The 21,640-nt window shown below is 36.8% G+C and overlaps 3 long non-coding RNA genes across 4 annotated transcripts; 2 read left to right on the forward strand and 1 right to left on the reverse strand.

Moving 5' to 3' along the window:
- Window positions 1-1,930: 1,930 nt before the first annotated feature.
- Window positions 1,931-6,799, forward strand: LOC141696668 (uncharacterized). Its single transcript, XR_012564467.1, has 3 exons — window positions 1,931-2,437; window positions 2,566-2,750; window positions 3,767-6,799. It is a non-coding gene; the product is annotated as an uncharacterized LOC141696668 (long non-coding RNA).
- Window positions 6,800-9,498, forward strand: LOC141696667 (uncharacterized). Of its 2 annotated transcripts, XR_012564466.1 has the most exons (3): window positions 6,820-7,326; window positions 7,455-7,639; window positions 8,656-9,498. It is a non-coding gene; the product is annotated as an uncharacterized LOC141696667 (long non-coding RNA). The 2 variants fall into 2 exon arrangements; XR_012564465.1 differs by having other exon boundaries at window positions 6,800-7,639.
- Window positions 9,499-11,318: 1,820 nt separating this feature from the next.
- LOC141698395 (uncharacterized) lies at window positions 11,319-21,265 on the reverse strand. Its single transcript, XR_012565087.1, has 3 exons — window positions 21,132-21,265; window positions 20,093-20,178; window positions 11,319-11,462 (listed from the first exon to the last, which is right to left on the reverse strand). It is a non-coding gene; the product is annotated as an uncharacterized LOC141698395 (long non-coding RNA).
- Between the last annotated feature and the right edge of the window lie 375 nt (window positions 21,266-21,640).

Consider the following 21,640-nt stretch of genomic DNA (forward strand, 5'->3'; position numbering starts at 1 on the left):
TACCCGATAAATCAATTGGATGGGGAGAATGATACGTGGTCCAAACAATGGTACCAGTTCCACCAGAACAAGAACCAGTCTCAACAGCCTTAGGAATATCACCGTTTTTGTTAACGCTCTTGTGAATTACCTATATATAACTATAATCTCTTCAAGATTATTGGGTATAATTCTAACTACACAACAACAATGGGCAGTTATATATATATATATTAACAAGAACAAGGCAAATAACCAAATAACAAAAAAACCACGAAGGCCATAACAAACTATAATTGGAAATTGTAATTGACAAAGAAAATAAAGAAAACTAATCTTTTATCGCTTTCCAAATTCTGATAAGAAGAAGAACACAACAGTTGTGTCACCAAACCCTTCAATAGGACTTGACTGTTCTTGTAGAGATTATTGCCCCCACTTATGTTGTGATGGGATGCAGTAATATCACTTTCAGGATAAAACAACAACAGATCAATCTGGCGACAGAACCAGCAGCGATCAACGACGATTAGCACCTCAGTTTGCCGATAAAAAACCTATGCAACTCATATATGTTTGCGAGGTATTCAGTGAGACTTATGTTATATTTATCTCAAGGATACCTCTCAATATATAGGCTTCTAAAGTTGCTCTGATTCTATTTTACTCGATGTGGTATCTCAAGTAACAAAACAGAAAAGGTAAACAAAATGGTTTTTTTTATTATTTATACTATCCTATAACCCTTGCGATGCATGGATTGATTATAATATTTATAATTTTATTATTATATTATTTCGTAAAACTGAGTTATAAAAATAACGGTTATATATTATTGAGATTAAGGAAGTTAAAATATTTACATATTATTTTGTATGTATCATATTATTGAAAGATTCAAAATTTCAAGTTAAAATTTTAAAAAGGTCTTTTTTTCACAACCTATGCGGCGCGTGCATGGCTTATAGGAAAGTGGGAGTCTTGAATGTTAGTTTATATGGATGATTTGCTATTATTTTTTAAATTTTTTTCTTGATTTAAAAATATTTTATTATATTATAATTTAAATTAATAAAATTAATTTTGGAAGTGTTTGATTTCCTACTAAGAAAGAATTTGAGTCCGCGCTTAGATATCAAGCTGGATTATAATTCACAGAGTTTGTAGTTATATTAGATATATGATTTATTTATTTTAATTAAATAATATTTGTTTAAACTTTTTTTTGAAGGTATAACATATTTTTTAGGAAGGCGTTAACCAACAGACCAAACAAAACCATGTTTCGCTTATAATAGTGTAGTATAGATTATATCTTGATTAATTAATATTATTATTACAAAATATATTCATAGTATGATTTAAATAATCCTTACTCAATATATTTAATATTAATAATTAAATAATCAATATAAATAATTAAACTTGTAAAAGAAAAAAAGATAAGAGTTCCCACTGGTACTAGGTCACACAAGCATTCCACTCATGCTAGTAGTTGTAAATGACACTAACACAATATGTTATATAAACTCAATATCTTTCTTTTATAATATCAATGTGTGATAAAATCTCCATAACCCATTTCAAACAAGCAACATTTTGTCAATACACTACGTCATAAGTGGGCTAGTGTAATGCAAGTGTTACAAACAGCGTTACATTAGCTAAGAAATTTTTGTCCTATTGTAACACCTCTCAATTAGTGTTATAATAGCCATAAAGCTAGTGTTGCAAATAAATGCCGGTGTTGCACAAAATGTAACACCAGCATCTGGTGTTACATTAGTTCATTTTTATTTTTAAAATTATTAAAGTGTAAATATTATCATTAAACAAGTATTAAAATTATATTATGGATTACTAATGAATCAGAAATGTAATATATAATATAATATAAATTAAAAAATTTATTTTTTGTATATAAATTAAAAAGTCACCTTTTATGTATTATTTAATAAATAATAAATTAATAATTAAAATTAAAAAGAAAAACAAAAAAATATAAAAATATAAAAATATAAAATACTACACAGTGTACGAAGTGAAAAATGGGCGGACTTTTGCCCCTAAAATAAAAACATATCCGGACTTAACACAAAATAGGCTCAAACACTCTCTCTTTCATCTTGACTCTCTCAAATCACTATCTCTCGATTCTCAAGTGATGAATTGAAGTAGAAAGTGGAGATTTAGTATTTGAATCCACACACGCACATAAATGATTCTCAAATGATCTAATTTAAAGGTTACTAATTTTTTGATTTATTTACAGGTTTTGATGGCTTCTAATCGCGGCTTTAGTTCTTTTTCTGGGATATTTGCTCCAATTTAAATATATGTATCTATTTGCTCCAGTTAACATATCTTTTATTGTCAAATTACTAGAGATTAGGGATTTAAAATTGGGGGTTAGGGCTTTTTCTCATATTCTATTAGGTGTTAAGCTTTTGAAATTAAGGTATGTACTCAGTTAAAGTGGTTATGTTTTATTTGATTATGTTGGTATATATGCATTTTACATTGATTTACTCTGTTAAATTCGTGGTGTGTTATTTGATTATGTTGTACTTTACTTTGATTAATCAGTACCACTACTATAAAATTGAGCTTAGGATGGTGGTCTTCTACAGCCTGTTTCGAAAAAATTAACTTGACGAATGGAGGATGAGCCCTCATCATGATGTTCCAGAAGGTATGTTTGTTCTGACCGGTACAGAGCTGAATCTTCTGGTGTCGAAACTCCAGCTTCTACAGTTTCTTTGAGTTTGAGGGTGAGTAAGTACTAGCTTAAGAGTTCTTTGTTAAAAACTGCTACCATTTTTTTAAACTGTGAAGCTCTGGTTGGTTTTAGTTTAGTTGTTGCAACTGGTTGGGGTCAAACAACTTAAATTTTTTATGTATACTACTACATTGTACATGTTGCAACAATAACCAAAAATTAAAGAAATTGTGTCCAAGCATGGGGCAGATGACTAAGATAATATATCTAGTTTTGGGCAATGAAAATGACTAAATCCAAGTTGGTGGGGGCAGTTGAAATTATCCATATATTATTTAAGATTTTGATATACATCTGTATGCTTTTAGTAAGGTGTTCGAGTCGGTTAACGTGGACCTCGATTATTCTAAAAAGGAATAGCAATGCTCAGAATCCCATAATCGTGACCCTTACTTAATTTCGAGCATAAACTTGAAATCGAATCTACGACCTTGAGGGGATAAAATTCCAAAGAACCGGTCTTAACCGCTTAGCTAAGTGATACACTTCTATATTATTATCACTTGAGATCTTGGTTTTTAAATTTCCATGAACGGCTGACCTTGCTTTCAGAAATGCATCTTTAGTACAATATGGTTTCTTTGATTTTTAGGTAACCCCTTGGATCATGCTACAATCTGACTTGTCAGTAAACATGAAATCTTGGAATCTGATGGTAAATTAAACAGTACAGTATCATTGTATTACTCCCTCTGTCTTAATATAATGGTTATTTTTCTAAATTTACACACCTATTAAGAAAGTCATTAATACATTCTTTTTATAATTAATAAAACATTTTTCTTAACTTTAAGACTTGTTTCATTTCTTTGAGCTACCTAGTTAAATGATTTGCCAATGTCCAGTCCTTCTATGTGTAAAAGTCAAATATAAATAAAATAACTTGTTTTTCTTGTTAATAAAGAGCATAGATTTAAAAGAATAGTTGAGACTCCGTGAAATTTTTTGTTATTTTTTCTAGAAATGACTATATTTTGTCATCAAATAATGTTTTATTGCATAATGCAGAGAAGTTTTATTATATGTGAGGAGAGCCGGTAGGTACTCTCTTCTACCGAAATGCTCATCAATGGGTACCAATTGAGCAGAAAGGATGGCTGAGCACATGGATAAAATTGACGAAGATAAATCACTAAGAGGAACAAGTACAGAAGAATCCTCCCATGGTGATTATCCTCAAGAAGCAAGTCTTTCAAACCAAATTGTCCCAGAAGTGACAATCAACAGCAGGAATGTTACTAGTAATACATTCAGTTATCCCTATACAGTTTTCAGCATTGTATCAGCAAGAACCGAAGAACCTATTCTTTCGACTGGTATCATATATTTGGGTGGATGGGAAATGGTCTCTATACTTCCCTAATTATTTTCTTTATAAACATTATCATCTTTTACAATCAAGCCTTCTGCTCAGAAGGCCAACATAATTAGTTTGCCTTTGGTTTCTTAGCCTTGTTCTTGTCAGGTTTAGTGTTAGCCTTCTTAGTAACTACCTTTCTTTCCTATCATACAATCACTACATTCACCTTCGAACTCCCCTTGTTCAGCAGACATCACATGTCCTTGTCTAGACTTATGTTTCTCCTGGACAAAGATGTCCAACATCAAATTAGTCCAAGTGATCTCTCCTTTATGTCTTTTCAGGGACAGAGCAAACTCTTCCCAATACTTAAGGAGCTTTTCAATCACAGACATGACTCGAAACTTCTCAGGTAAGAATATATCGGACTCACCCAAAGAATGAACCAACATCTCAAACTCATGAAACTGTTCAATCATGGATTTTCTATCCACCAGCTGGAATTCAAGAAACCTAGCCACGGAATACTTCTCAAGTCCTTGAGAATTAGTATTGTGGGTTTGGTCCATCTTATCCCATAAGACACTAGCAGTATAGCCATCTACTGAATAAACATCGAACAAGGTGTTCGCCAAGGCTTCCAAAATGGTTGCCCTAGCCACCCCATCCTTTTCAGCCTATAAAGCATAAGCCTTAACAGATTCAGCCCTCTTGATTCAATACAGGTGGATCATACTGCACCACTGACCATAGACCCTTAATCCGTTAACCAGAGTTTCATCTTTTTCTGCAAATAAGTAAAAGAAGCTCCATCACTGAATTTATCATGTATACCCGATAAATCAATTGGATGGGGAGAATGATACGTGGTCCAAACAATGGTACCAGTTCCACCAGAACAAGAACCAGTCTCAACAGCCTTAGGAATATCACCGTTTTTGTTAACGCTCTTGTGAATTACCTATATATAACTATAATCTCTTCAAGATTATTGGGTATAATTCTAACTACACAACAACAATGGGCAGTTATATATATATATATTAACAAGAACAAGGCAAATAACCAAATAACAAAAAAACCACGAAGGCCATAACAAACTATAATTGGAAATTGTAATTGACAAAGAAAATAAAGAAAACTAATCTTTTATCGCTTTCCAAATTCTGATAAGAAGAAGAACACAACAGTTGTGTCACCAAACCCTTCAATAGGACTTGACTGTTCTTGTAGAGATTATTGCCCCCACTTATGTTGTGATGGGATGCAGTAATATCACTTTCAGGATAAAACAACAACAGATCAATCTGGCGACAGAACCAGCAGCGATCAACGACGATTAGCACCTCAGTTTGCCGATAAAAAACCTATGCAACTCATATATGTTTGCGAGGTATTCAGTGAGACTTATGTTATATTTATCTCAAGGATACCTCTCAATATATAGGCTTCTAAAGTTGCTCTGATTCTATTTTACTCGATGTGGTATCTCAAGTAACAAAACAGAAAAGGTAAACAAAATGGTTTTTTTTATTATTTATACTATCCTATAACCCTTGCGATGCATGGATTGATTATAATATTTATAATTTTATTATTATATTATTTCGTAAAACTGAGTTATAAAAATAACGGTTATATATTATTGAGATTAAGGAAGTTAAAATATTTACATATTATTTTGTATGTATCATATTATTGAAAGATTCAAAATTTCAAGTTAAAATTTTAAAAAGGTCTTTTTTTCACAACCTATGCGGCGCGTGCATGGCTTATAGGAAAGTGGGAGTCTTGAATGTTAGTTTATATGGATGATTTGCTATTATTTTTTAAATTTTTTTCTTGATTTAAAAATATTTTATTATATTATAATTTAAATTAATAAAATTAATTTTGGAAGTGTTTGATTTCCTACTAAGAAAGAATTTGAGTCCGCGCTTAGATATCAAGCTGGATTATAATTCACAGAGTTTGTAGTTATATTAGATATATGATTTATTTATTTTAATTAAATAATATTTGTTTAAACTTTTTTTTGAAGGTATAACATATTTTTTAGGAAGGCGTTAACCAACAGACCAAACAAAACCATGTTTCGCTTATAATAGTGTAGTATAGATTATATCTTGATTAATTAATATTATTATTACAAAATATATTCATAGTATGATTTAAATAATCCTTACTCAATATATTTAATATTAATAATTAAATAATCAATATAAATAATTAAACTTGTAAAAGAAAAAAAGATAAGAGTTCCCACTGGTACTAGGTCACACAAGCATTCCACTCATGCTAGTAGTTGTAAATGACACTAACACAATATGTTATATAAACTCAATATCTTTCTTTTATAATATCAATGTGTGATAAAATCTCCATAACCCATTTCAAACAAGCAACATTTTGTCAATACACTACGTCATAAGTGGGCTAGTGTAATGCAAGTGTTACAAACAGCGTTACATTAGCTAAGAAATTTTTGTCCTATTGTAACACCTCTCAATTAGTGTTATAATAGCCATAAAGCTAGTGTTGCAAATAAATGCCGGTGTTGCACAAAATGTAACACCAGCATCTGGTGTTACATTAGTTCATTTTTATTTTTAAAATTATTAAAGTGTAAATATTATCATTAAACAAGTATTAAAATTATATTATGGATTACTAATGAATCAGAAATGTAATATATAATATAATATAAATTAAAAAATTTATTTTTTGTATATAAATTAAAAAGTCACCTTTTATGTATTATTTAATAAATAATAAATTAATAATTAAAATTAAAAAGAAAAACAAAAAAATATAAAAATATAAAAATATAAAATACTACACAGTGTACGAAGTGAAAAATGGGCGGACTTTTGCCCCTAAAATAAAAACATATCCGGACTTAACACAAAATAGGCTCAAACACTCTCTCTTTCATCTTGACTCTCTCAAATCACTATCTCTCGATTCTCAAGTGATGAATTGAAGTAGAAAGTGGAGATTTAGTATTTGAATCCACACACGCACATAAATGATTCTCAAATGATCTAATTTAAAGGTTACTAATTTTTTGATTTATTTACAGGTTTTGATGGCTTCTAATCGCGGCTTTAGTTCTTTTTCTGGGATATTTGCTCCAATTTAAATATATGTATCTATTTGCTCCAGTTAACATATCTTTTATTGTCAAATTACTAGAGATTAGGGATTTAAAATTGGGGGTTAGGGCTTTTTCTCATATTCTATTAGGTGTTAAGCTTTTGAAATTAAGGTATGTACTCAGTTAAAGTGGTTATGTTTTATTTGATTATGTTGGTATATATGCATTTTACATTGATTTACTCTGTTAAATTCGTGGTGTGTTATTTGATTATGTTGTACTTTACTTTGATTAATCAGTACCACTACTATAAAATTGAGCTTAGGATGGTGGTCTTCTACAGCCTGTTTCGAAAAAATTAACTTGACGAATGGAGGATGAGCCCTCATCATGATGTTCCAGAAGGTATGTTTGTTCTGACCGGTACAGAGCTGAATCTTCTGGTGTCGAAACTCCAGCTTCTACAGTTTCTTTGAGTTTGAGGGTGAGTAAGTACTAGCTTAAGAGTTCTTTGTTAAAAACTGCTACCATTTTTTTAAACTGTGAAGCTCTGGTTGGTTTTAGTTTAGTTGTTGCAACTGGTTGGGGTCAAACAACTTAAATTTTTTATGTATACTACTACATTGTACATGTTGCAACAATAACCAAAAATTAAAGAAATTGTGTCCAAGCATGGGGCAGATGACTAAGATAATATATCTAGTTTTGGGCAATGAAAATGACTAAATCCAAGTTGGTGGGGGCAGTTGAAATTATCCATATATTATTTAAGATTTTGATATACATCTGTATGCTTTTAGTAAGGTGTTCGAGTCGGTTAACGTGGACCTCGATTATTCTAAAAAGGAATAGCAATGCTCAGAATCCCATAATCGTGACCCTTACTTAATTTCGAGCATAAACTTGAAATCGAATCTATGACCTTGAGGGGATAAAATTCCAAAGAACCGGTCTTAACCGCTTAGCTAAGTGATACACTTCTATATTATTATCACTTGAGATCTTGGTTTTTAAATTTCCATGAACGGCTGACCTTGCTTTCAGAAATGCATCTTTAGTACAATATGGTTTCTTTGATTTTTAGGTAACCCCTTGGATCATGCTACAATCTGACTTGTCAGTAAACATGAAATCTTGGAATCTGATGGTAAATTAAACAGTACAGTATCATTGTATTACTCCCTCTGTCTTAATATAATGGTTATTTTTCTAAATTTACACACCTATTAAGAAAGTCATTAATACATTCTTTTTATAATTAATAAAACATTTTTCTTAACTTTAAGACTTGTTTCATTTCTTTGAGCTACCTAGTTAAATGATTTGCCAATGTCCAGTCCTTCTATGTGTAAAAGTCAAATATAAATAAAATAACTTGTTTTTCTTGTTAATAAAGAGCATAGATTTAAAAGAATAGTTGAGACTCCGTGAAATTTTTTGTTATTTTTTCTAGAAATGACTATATTTTGTCATCAAATAATGTTTTATTGCATAATGCAGAGAAGTTTTATTATATGTGAGGAGAGCCGGTAGGTACTCTCTTCTACCGAAATGCTCATCAATGGGTACCAATTGAGCAGAAAGGATGGCTGAGCACATGGATAAAATTGACGAAGATAAATCACTAAGAGGAACAAGTACAGAAGAATCCTCCCATGGTGATTATCCTCAAGAAGCAAGTCTTTCAAACCAAATTGTCCCAGAAGTGACAATCAACAGCAGGAATGTTACTAGTAATACATTCAGTTATCCCTATACAGTTTTCAGCATTGTATCAGCAAGAACCGAAGAACCTATTCTTTCGACTGGTATCATATATTTGGGTGGATGGGAAATGGTCTCTATACTTCCCTAATTATTTTCTTTATAAACATTATCATCTTTTACAATCAAGCCTTCTGCTCAGAAGGCCAAACTGCAGATATGGCTGATGTTCACTTGCATCATTTGGGCTGTCAACTGCCAGATTGCCCTCATTGGAAAGAAGGAAAATGCTCTCCTCCCTTGGCGAGATGTTGAAAGATGGATAAAAATTTCCTTTTTATCGTAATTTGTTACTTTTCTTCTCTCCCTTATTGTTATCTAGTAGATTATGTAGTACTTTTTTGTGGTTTTTATTGTATTGTTTTGGAGTACTTGGCGCGTACCTTGGATGTTATGTTGTAGTTGTTGGCGTTAGAGATGAGGCTCTGATGTAGTGGTATGATTTGGAGAATTGAGTCTGTTATTTAGTAGTTTGGTTCAAAATCTCATGTATGTAAATTTGATATTTTGTTGATTATGGGATTGTTCTTTAAACAGATTATATATTTCAAAAAATTTAAAAATAACTTTAACATTTTACTATTTCAGTGTAATATATGTTTACATATATTGTTACATTACATATGCTAGTGTTGCTTAATTATAAAGAATTGGTGTTACAATATATAGAATAGACTGTTACAATAGGTTGTGGGACACACACATGGGGTCTACAGTTGTAATCTTGATCGAACCTAATGTATCACTCATTTTGCGTTACATTTGGGCATTACAGTGTTACAGTAGTTGCCTATTGTAACGTTTTCTTCTCTGTTACAATAGATCTGTGAAGTGTTACATTAGGGTATCTATTGTAATGCTCGTATACGTAACGCCCCTTGGTGTTATAATAGACCTAATGTAACGCTTTTGGGGCCAATTGTAACACCATTTAGGCATTACAATAGCCCACTTATGGCGTAGTGATATATTCATGGATTCCACTAATAAAATGTCTTAGATCCAAATATGAAAGTTTAAGTCCTCATGTCAAGGAAAAACCTCCAAGTTTTAGCTTCCGTAAATCATATCAAAAACATATATAAAATACGCCTCAAACTTTCTATTTTCTAACACATCTTCCAAAAAATTCTGATATGCCTTCCTTTGATTAAGTTATTACATGATGAATTCATGTTGAGGTGGCCCACCAACAACAGAGGAATTCATCCAATCCCAGAAGAAATCAACTTTATGCATCTCCAAAATTATTTTAGTATACTCCTCATAAAATGCTTCTTTCAATGCTTCTATGTATGCCTTAAACTAATTTTCCCTTCAATTTTCAAAACCTAATGATCCCGTAATCATACGCGGAATAACACCAAAATTATTTTTAAACACCGTTCCTATGTCTACGGTTACCATTGGGGAATGGTTGCTGAGAGAAGAAAACTGCCACATTGCACTTAATCATCCCCATCGGAGGCATCTTCATCGAACCCCTGTGGCTCCTTTGTTTCCGCCGGTGAAGTAGCGGTAGTTGGGCTAAATCTGGCGTCGGGCAGCATCACAATCTCTATGAGCGAGGCCCTTGCAGAGAGCAGAGCCGGCGCATGAGAAGCTGTCTGCCTGAGCTTGAGGGACCTGCAACTGCAATATTACCACAATCGCAACCAGCACAGTAGTGGTATATGTGAGAAGATTTACTTCATCCTAATGCTTGCTTGCTTTAAAGGATATTGTATATGATCGGCTTATCAAACTGATCCCTTATTTATAGCCAAAACGTCGTCCTTTCTCACAGCCTGTACTTGGCTGGCATTGTTAGAATTCAAACTAGCCTAACCTCACGGTAAGTGCACGGTTTTTAGTTGTAGCAATTACAGGTCGATCCATAAAACTATGAATTTTCAAAATCTTAACAATTTAAATGAGGTGAACTAGAAAATAAGATTTGAGATGAAATCTGTTTAACCTAGTTATCAAATAACAAATAATATGGAAAATCTAGAAATTCGAATCCATTAATCAATCAAAATTAAAACCAACTCGCCCTAAAAATCAATTCTCCTTCCTTTACAAATAACATAAATCAATTAACGAGATAAGCATATGTTGTGAAATGTGTTATCTAACAATAACCCGTCAAAACTTGATAGAGCAAGCATTGGTTATGAAAAATAAATCCGTTAATAATAATATATCAAAATCACTTTGTCAATTGAACAATTAAGCACTAAGAAAAATTATGAGAATCAAATAACAAGAAGGAGAAGATATCAAAGTAATTAAATTAACTTCATCTCCATCCAAGGGAACAAATTTAGCTACACATGATAAAAATATGAACAAAATAAATAACTAACAGAATTCTAGCTTTAGACTGGTGTTCTTCATGTTCGGTGTGTCTAAAATACAAAATGGGAGACCCATATATATACCGAAAATATGAGAGCTTTGAGTCTTGGAAAAATCCTGCTTATGATATATTTCCTTCTTTTCCTTATTCTTGTCTACAGTATTGGAATTTCTTTAGTTTCAAGTATTCTCCACCTCCTTACCTGCTCCAATTCTGATTTTGTTTATTTTCTTACAAAATAAAGTAAAATAATTTATTTATTAATAAATTTACGAAAATGAACATAAAACATGTATTAAAAATCTATTAAATAATGGACCTATCAATAATTCATTGACAAGGTATTTCAATCAACACTTCTATTTCTACTTGCAAGTTTCGTTCAAGATTTCTGACATTCATTGCATATATAGTTTACTAATGGCCTTAGGATTGTTATTAAGGTTCTAGACAAATCATTTGTTAGCTGTAAAAAAACCTACCCTATTCTCTACTAAATTTTGTACTTAACCCATACACTACAGGGAACAGAGCTTAAACCGATTGCCAAAACGGCTGGTTTCATTCAAATAACGGTCATTTTTTTCTAAAGCGTTCCGTAAATGGTGGTTGGGTTTATCCTAATCCATTTTGGAGAATTTTTGTCATGCAATTTGTATTAGGTCTATAGTTCTGGCTTGGTGGGAACAAACTGATAAAACAAGGGCAGCAGGTCTACGATCTGACATAGTTAATTACAGAACATATTCATAACCCTTACAGAACTGTTAGACCAGGACAAGACGGTCCAAAGGAATTATAGTTAGAATAGTTGTAATACATTATATAAAGCCCAAGAAGGCCCACTTTGTAAGGAAAAAGCCCATTTAGGACTTAATATAAATAAAAGACAACAATCTCATTTGAAGGGGTTGGCTCATTAAGCAAAGAAGATCATCTCCTAAAATTATAGTCTAATAATAATAATATTATTGGCACATCATTTGGCGCTAGAAGGAGCTTTGCTTTAACAAGATCCAACCAGAAGATGATTGTAGAAGAGCTTGATCCGGGAACCGCCGGACCGACTCAGGTAAAGGAGTTGACGACAGAAGTTGCCGCTGACCCCTCGACCCACGACGATCGCGAGCTTCCTAAACAACCGTCATTGAAGCCGAAATGTTTGTTCCCTCCACATGAGGCTCCTCCAGAAGATCAATTTCTGGGCTTGAAGGACTCACTCCAAAAGGATAAAAAAAGAAAAACTATGTCAGATCAGCGCTTTAGGGTTCAAACATCTAAAGGAAAGAAAGTCCTCTCGAGCGACATTCGACTGCATTTAAAAAAGAAAGAAAGGCTAAAAGCCCAAAACCAAGAAAATCCAGAAGACCCACTTGATTCAGATGTAGAACTTGAGTTTCTAGAACACGAAGCTCGGAGATTGCAGGCTAAACTTGAGCGAAAACGCGAAATTCACCATCTCCGTCGAGAGCTCCAACAAACTACAATTCAAAATGAAGAACAAGACGATGAATTTTATGATGATGACGATGCTGAGTATGAGTATGAACCGTCGGCAGAGTCGACATATTCACAACCACGCGAACGTCGACAGAGGACAGTGTCATTTGCCGATGTCTCGCGTTAGACAGAATCCACAGAATCTATATCTCACGAGGAGTTCGCTAAAATGCAGGAGGAAATCGCCCAGATGCGTACCTTAATGAGAAATCAGGCAGGGTTTGAAACCGTTTCCGAGAGCCCCCTATCATTAGTGATTGAGAAGGCGTGCATTGACAGGACATTGAAAATGCCTGCTCTCGATCATTTCGACGGATCCTCGGACCCGTTAGCATTTCTAAACATATTTGATGGTCGCATGGCTTTCTTCAGCCACTCGGAGATCGCTAGATGTCAGTTCTTCTCCACTTGCCTTCAAGGCACGGCTCTCCGATAGAACAGTAACTTGCCACCTCGGTCAATCGACTCGTGGACAACTCTGAAAAGCAAGTTTCAAGCCCGATTTTCCAGCAACTACAAAGGAATCAAAGTTACAGCATCCTTGATGACAATGCACCAACGCTCCGGCGAAAGTCTTAGAAGTTTCCTAACCCGGTTCAGAGAAGAGATAGCAGAAATTCCAGACTTAATAGAACAGATGGCTATCAATTTCCTGACAGCGAGCATCGATAAGTCGAGGCATGGCCTTCTTTTAGAAGAGATCTTTGAAAAAAGGCCGAAAACCCTACAGGCCGCGTTCCAGATTATAGAACACCGCATGATGCTTCAAGAAGCGGTAAGCTGTATACAATCTCCACGGAGGTCGTCAAAATATGAATGACGCCGAAGCTACAATCCGCGATCCCCCATGAGGGAAAGGCGCCGAGAGCGCCGCAGGTCGCCCCCGCCACACACTTCGGACCTTCCTCCGAGGGATAGAAGAGAAAGAGATTGGCAGCCCCACAATCGATCTGAAAAAGAGTTCACTAAACTCAACACCAAAAAAACGACAATTTTGGCGGTGTTAAAAACAGATCCGGATTATCGCCCTCCAAGACCCATGAAACCAGGAAGACCCCCAAGCTCCAGATATTGTGAATATCATGAAGATACTGGCCAAACAACAGAGTAATGTTTTCAGCTTAGCAATCTCATCGAAGGAAAAATTTGTCGAGGATAACTAGTCCACTATGTGCAGCACGATGATGAACCCAGACGTCACTATCGAGGCGAGGACGATCGTGTAATCGACGTTATTTTTGGTGGTGTAGCCGCCGGGGGCCTCTCCCACAACTCTCGCAAGATTTATGCTCGAGAAGTCTTTAATGTCAATCCCTCGGCAGCTAAACGCCCTCGAGCGAATCCCTCCCCAGTCATCTCTTTCTCCGATGATGATTACCGTCCCGGTCTCATCGAAGGCCATCAAGATGCTCTCGTCATCACAACACGTGTGGGAAATAACACGGTTAAGAAAATGTTGGTCGATAATGGTAGCTCTGTCGACGTGTTATATCATCATGCTTTTTCCCGAATGAACATAGGAGATCGAAGACTCGAGAACTCTCGAACCCCGTTATACGGGTTTACAGGTAATGAGGTTCACGTGGTAGGAACCATCGATATGCCAGTACTTTTCGGTTCCCCACCCTGTCAGATTTGTAAAATGGTCAAATTCTATGTGATTAGTGCTTCCTCAAGCTTCAACGCTATTTTGGGATGAACAACGATCACCGCACTCCGAGCTATAACATCTATCTCCCACTTAAAAATGAAATTTCCCACAGATTTTGGCGTGGGAGAAATGATTGGTGATCAAGTAACAGCAAGACAATGCTACCTAACTACTGTTTCTCCAAGAAAAAAGACAGATGAAGAGTTAGAAGTCAATCAAGTACTTGACATCGACCCAAGAGAATTCATCGACACATCCACAAGCAATTCATGCTCCCCTCTCGAGGAAACAGAAGATATAGAAGTATTTGAAGGGAACCCCGATAAAACAACAAGAATTGGCAAGAATCTCTCATCAGATCTCAAAAAATAAATCACGAACCTCATCCGGGAATTCTCCGATATTTTTGCTTGGGTCCCGAGGGACATGCCCGGTATTCCAGAGGCCACTGCTCGACATTAGCTGCACATCAGTAGGGACACCAGGCCTGTGCGACAGAAACAACGCATATTCTCGGCCGAGAAAAGAGCAGCCATCGACCAAGAGGTCGACAGACTCCTCGACGCTGACTTCATCGAGCCTGTGCAATTCCCCACATGGATATCGAACGTGGTTCTGGTTAAGAAAAGCAATGGGAAATGGAGAATGTGCATTGATTATTCAGATGTGAATAGGGCGTGCCCCAAAGATTTTTACCCTTTGCCCAATATCGACCAACTTATCGATGCCACAGCGGGAAATGAACTCCTGTCCTTTATGGACGCCTTTTCGGGGTATAATCAAATTAAAATGGATTCCATTGACTGGAAATTAACCGCTTTCATCACTCACAGGGGGGTCTTTGGTTACAAAGTAATGTCCTTCGGATTAATCAATGCGGGTGCTACTTTTCAGCAGGCGATGGATAAAATATTCTCCTCGCAGATAGGAAGAAACTTGCTAATATACGTCGATGACATGATTACAAAGTCAAAAGTTGCCTTCGACCATGTGACAGACCTTCAAGAAACGTTCACCAACGCAAGGGCAAATAACATGTGACTGAACCCTGCAAAGTGTTCATTCGGCCTTACTGCTGGTAAATTTTTGGGGTTCCTGGTCACCCAGAAAGGCATCGAGGCCGATCCGGCTCAGACAAAAGCTATTCTAGAAATTAGCAAACCAAGATCCATTAAAGACTTACAAAAGCTCACAGGGTGTATAGACGCTCTTCGAAGGTTCATTCCTCAATCTTCAAAGAGGTGCCTCCCATTTTTCTCTGCAATGAAGAAAGCTTCCAGATCATCACAGTTTAAATGGAATGAAGATTGTGAAAAAAAATTCACGGAGTTAAAGATGTTATTGACAAATCCTCCAGCTTCCGATGAAACTGTCGCGGCAGTGTTGGTTCGTGTCGATGAGGGAAAAGATGTCCCTGTATATTACATCAACCACTCACTCCAAGACGAGGAAACAAGATACCCTTAAGTCGAGAAACTCGTATACGCTCTCGTTATCGCGAGTCGTAAGCTACGTCATTATTTTCAAGTGAGAGAAATCCATGTTCTGACCAATCTTCCTGAGCATAAGTCTGAAGCCTGCACTCTTATGTTCAAAGCTAGGAACTACTGTGTTGTGGGTTCGGAGTTATATCGACGTGCCCTCTCTGAGCCTCTACTCCGTTGCTTGTCTCTAGAAGAGGCCCTCCAAGCAATCGTAGAAATACATACGGGAATCTGTGGTGAGCACCTAGGAGGGAAAACATTAGCCCTCAAAATTATCCGACAAGGTCTATTCTGGCCTACAATTCGAAAGGATTGTGAAGATTACGTCAAGAAATGTCAAGTATGTCAGCTTCATGGAAATGTAAATCGTCGACCCACGACTGAGCTAAACTCTATTCTCAGCCCGTGCCCCTTTTTCCAATGGGGAATAGATATTGTGGGTCCCTTTCCAAGATCCAAAAATCAGTGCCAATACATCGTAGTCGTCGTGGATTACGCAACCAAATGGGTCGAAGCTAAACCCCTTGCTAAAATTGGAGAAAAAGAGATGATAGAATTCTTTATGGAATACATTGTCTTCCGCTTTGGGATCCCTAGAATCTTAGTTTCTGATAACGGCACTCAGTTTGTAGGGAAACAGTTTGAGGAAATCCTGCTTGAATTAAAAGTCCAGCATATCAAAGCATCTGTAGCATACCCCCAAGCAAATGGACTAGCAGAAGTAACAAATAGAACCATCCTACAAGGCTTGAAGAAAAGAATTAAAGAAATACCCCGATATTGGGTCGATGAACTCTCGAATGTGTTGTGGTCATATAGGACGACTCCCCGAAGTGCGACGGGTGAAACTCCTTTCCAACTTGCATACGGAGTTGATGCTGTCATACCTGTTGAGATAAGTCTCACCTCACCACAGGTCGATGTATTAGATCCTGCTCTATCTCTCGAGGGTCTTCGCCTTCACAATGATTTGTTAGAAGAAAAAAGGGAAGAAGCCCGAATGCGGATGATCGCCCAGCAAGAAAAAACTGCAAGGTACTTCAATAAAAAGGTCAAACCCAAAGACTTCAAGGTCAACGACCTCGTCTTAAGGGATTCCGCGGCATCGCAACCCACTGTCTCAGGAAAATTTAAACCAGCATGGGAAGGCCCTTATCGGATCTCGAGACTTGTAAGTGCGGGGACCTATGAGCTTGCACACCTCGACGGGAAACCCATCAAAAATGCCTTGAATGGGATTCATCTCAAAAAGTTCTATCAGTAATTTGATCTCAGTTGTAACCTGACATCTTGAGGCAGCAAATGCCATACCAAAGACAAACCCTTGTTGCAATGAGGGTCGTTATGAGACCCCCACCGAGAGGTGATTAAGTTATGATGAACAAATTTCTTTAATTTGGTCCAAGTAAAGAACATAGACTTTCGCTTTCTTCATTCCTTACATAATCAGCAAAAACAAAAGGAATAAACTTCGAAAACTTTCATCAACATAAACATTTAAAAAAAATAATAAAAAATAAGTTTTGGCTCACAGATTAATCTGAAAATACCCAAACAAACAATCAGAGACTCGAAATCATTCATCTCTAGGCAAATATTTATACAGCCTCATCACGTCGACGAGCTGGGCTATAAAATCTCTCTCATAGTGTAAACACTCGACCACAAACTTGATAAACGGCTTAATATTTCAAACTCGAGAAAAGCAGATGATAAAACCAGCCAATATGCAACTACTTACAATATAGAAATAAACTTAAACAATGGATCGCGTATCCGAAATTTGTTACAAATCCATCATCCGGTGTTATCAATAAAATTCTTAAGTACATAAAAACATTCAAATCCAGTTACAAAGATCCACCGGGCATACCCCGCCTTCATGCATTATCACACTTCAACGCTAGATCCCGAAGATAATCATCGAAGGCATGACCCTCGAAGGCAAAACCAGCCTCTCCCATCCTGCGAAGACATCGTCCGTAACCATCGCCCAAAGCATCAGCGATATCTTCAACAGCTTTCTCTACTTCTTTTTTAAAGTCTTCATTTTCCTTCACTATCAACTTGTAAGAGCTATCCATTCCTTCGACCTGTCGACCCAAGCCTTGGCGCTTGCTCTTCTCCTCGTCAAGCTCCCTTTCAACCTCGAGAAGTCGACCCTCGAGTTCCCGCACCATCCCACTCGATGCCTGCTCAACAACTTCCATCTCAGCAATCTTCTTTGACAATGCAGAATTCGCCTTAGCCAAATCAACCACCCTATGCTCGAGTTCTGCAAAACCCACCGCAATTTTCTTCTTTCCCCCTTCAGGGCAGCAACCTCAGCTTCGAGCTTAGAACAAGCCTTACCATCGACATCAGCCTTGTAATCCTCCAATATGTGCATAAAATCGGAAAGAAACTTCAAAAAAAAAAAAGAGAAGTGGGTGAATGAATGACGATGAATGAACATGAAGGCAAAAATATATGCACATAGAAAAAAGAGAGAAGGGAATGCATATACTCGCCCAGCCCGGCTTTTACATCGGTCAACAAGATCCTCGCGCTTCCGACCATCATAAGCAACCAAATCCTGAGCTAGATTAAAAAGATTAAGTGCTCTCAAGGGCACAGTGGATCCACCCGTCCATCACTCCGTTGGCTGAATCTCGACCCTCACCACCTCCTTCTTCGAACGAGGGTCGAAAGTTCATCCCATATAAACCCTGTTCCCAGCAACGGTCACAGTCTTGTTCACTCCCTCGACATCAGCCTCCCGTCCACCAACAACTACCTCATCATCTTCCCTCCGAAGCCGCTTTCGAGGGTTACCTTCCACACGGACGAGGTCTGACACAACCCTTTCGTTGTCTTCAATCACCTTGTTCCCCTGATCATCGAGCAACTCAACTGAAACCGAACGAGGAACCCCCGACGGTCCAGGCCTGGCCGCATCAGAAGGCTTCCCCGTGGCACGTTACAACAGCAGCATCATTGCCTTATCCATCCCCACTCGAATCCCGCCGTCTAAAACCTTTTTAAGGGAAGCGCCTCCCACTACAACACAAAGATAAAAAAAACAAAACAACAAGTCAATCACCCTATATATAGGCACATACGAAAATAAATAGACAAGAGTCAACGATGACAAGTACAAAAACTAAGTACATAAACAAAATAAGGGCAATAACAAATAAAACATCCCCCTTACAATTGTGCATCTCTAAAAAAATAAAGTCCTTCAAATCTAAATGCGTATACCACGTCCTCGACCCATGAAACTCATCGAGATAAGCAGTATCGTGCTTCTCCATGTTATTTAAATAATCAATCGTGCCCTGTCTGACTTTCCCGCAAGGCTTTACAAATTCCAAATCAGGACCCCCAACGAACAGCCATTGGGAGTGGTAACCAGAGTTCGATGATCTAACGCTAACAATCTTCATCCTACGATGTCGAGAGTCGAAATATACTTGACTGCCATAGTACCGCACACCGTAAATAGAGAAAAACAATTTCAGAGTCGGCGATCGACCCTTATCACAGCACAACGCCACAAAACCACTTAACTGAGCAATGGAATTCCGTGTCAGCTGCCCTAGGCCACAACTGATAACCTCATACATCGTCAAGAAGAAAGGATGCATCGGCAAACGAAGACCAAACTGAAACATAATCATCGCAACCCCATGCATCCCGAACTCGGGCATCATCCAAACCCTCTCATCTGCAGTCGGCACTCGATACCGATAACCGTTAGATAAGTCGATGTAACGCTCCAACTTACTCACGGGGGGGGGGGGGGGTCCGACGGTGATATAGTAACTAAGATAATTTAGACTAGGTTTGCTCTCAAATTCGATCCTACCTAACCGAAGACTTTCCTCGACCGTTCTGTTTCTGAATTCCAGGGTACGAGGGCTTAGGGGAGGAGAAGGCAAAGGTCCGGTAGGCATCCCCTTCAAAAACTCATCGCTCCCTAAGAAATGAAAAGATCCACACTGACCTAGATCCGGGATCTCTAGATTATCCAAGTTTAAAATAGACTCCTCATCAGCCTCCTCTAATGGTCGCTTCCCGGGGTCCCGATTGGAGGCACTATGCGAAAACGACGATGAAGAAAAGTCGGCCATTCTAAATTGGTAAACTATAGATAGACACGACCGACCCGCAGATAAAAAAGGAAAAAGAAGGGAGAGAGAGAAAATAACTTACAATGTGAACTAAGGACGCGCAGCAAACGCCTTTTAGGTATCCTCGGAGGAAGTCGAAGAGGTTAGCCCGCCAATCTGCAAAGAAACCTGAGAAAACAAATTCAAAAACGCACATGAACGGATATATATGTCTTCGAAAAAAAAGGGGGGGGGAAAGAGAAGAGAGTGAAAGAGAACAACAACAAGACAAGAAAACATTGCATTTAATTCTTTTCTTTCTTCAGGCACACACGGTGGACTCCTAGCTCGAATTTACAGTTATTTCTTATTCCTCTCTTGTTTTGTTTATTCGTCTTTTCTCTATTATTTCCCTTCATTTTATTGTCCTATCCAGCCACTAACTTTATTCAGGTATCAAAACAAAAATCTCGAAATTCAAAACGCAAAAGCGAAAAAGCAGGAAAACGCAAATCTAAAGATATTGCGCAAAATAAGGAGGGGGACAAATGTTGGACCAGGACAAGACGGCCCAAAGGAATTATAGTTAGAGTAGTTGTAATACATTATGTAAAGCCCAAGAAGGCCCACTTTGTAAGGAAAAAGCCCATTTGAGACTTAATATAAATAAAAGACAACAATCCCATTTGAAGGGGTTGGCTCATTAAGCAAAGAAGATCATCTCCTAAAATTATAGTCTAATAATAATAATATTATTGGCACATCAGGAACATATTCATAACCCGCGAGACAAAATCGTTTACAAATGATTGGATAAAATTGGAAACAAAAAGAAAATAAAACTAATTTAGCATGTTCTCTACATTAGCAGTTTAAAAAATAAGGACAAAGAATTTTTAGTTCCTAAAAAACTGACATATGGAAACTCAGATAGCAGACAGAAAGAGTACTTACACTACAAGAAAACACGACAAAACCAAACCGACAGTCAATGTTCGGTCGGTTTACCCTGTTTTCTTGTAGTGTTATTTAATCCTAGAACTGAAATCCCTATCAATGTTTTTACACTTCCTAGAGTGTATTCATTTGCAGTAATTTGTGGTGAATACCTGAGATGCTTTAGGTTAAGTTCAGGTGAATACCTGAGCTGCTTCATTTGCAGCATTCTTGGTCCACAGAGATATATTTTTCCCCCCAGCCTCTGACATTAATGGCTCTTTGCCCCGAGAGTTCAAGCAAACTGACTTCTGCCTGAGAGTTGCTCTGTCCAGCCAAGTGATAGGCTGTGGGTGAAAGTGCTAGCATCTAAGGAAATTGAATCTACAGTAGATGTGTACATTTCTTGGGATCCTTATAGCCCCAGTTTTAGGTCCAGTGTTAGGTCCAAAATAATATAGAAGGGGGTTGAATATGTTATAACAAAATATTTCGATTTTCGGTACACTACTCACAATTGTAGTCATTTCTCGAGTTCTTTTAATAAATAAGAAAAAACAAAATTATGTATTGTCTTGTTTGATTGGTCTTAATAAGTACTCTAACAATATAAAAAATTAGAGATATCGATGATACAAAATGTGCATTTGCAAACGTGTATAAATAAAATCCAAACAAGAGGGAGTAGAGAGTAACACAATCCGCACAGACCATG

The sequence above is a fragment of the Apium graveolens genome, chromosome 11 (assembly GCF_009905375.1).
Source record: "Apium graveolens cultivar Ventura chromosome 11, ASM990537v1, whole genome shotgun sequence".
NCBI classification, from domain to species: Eukaryota; Viridiplantae; Streptophyta; class Magnoliopsida; order Apiales; family Apiaceae; genus Apium; species Apium graveolens.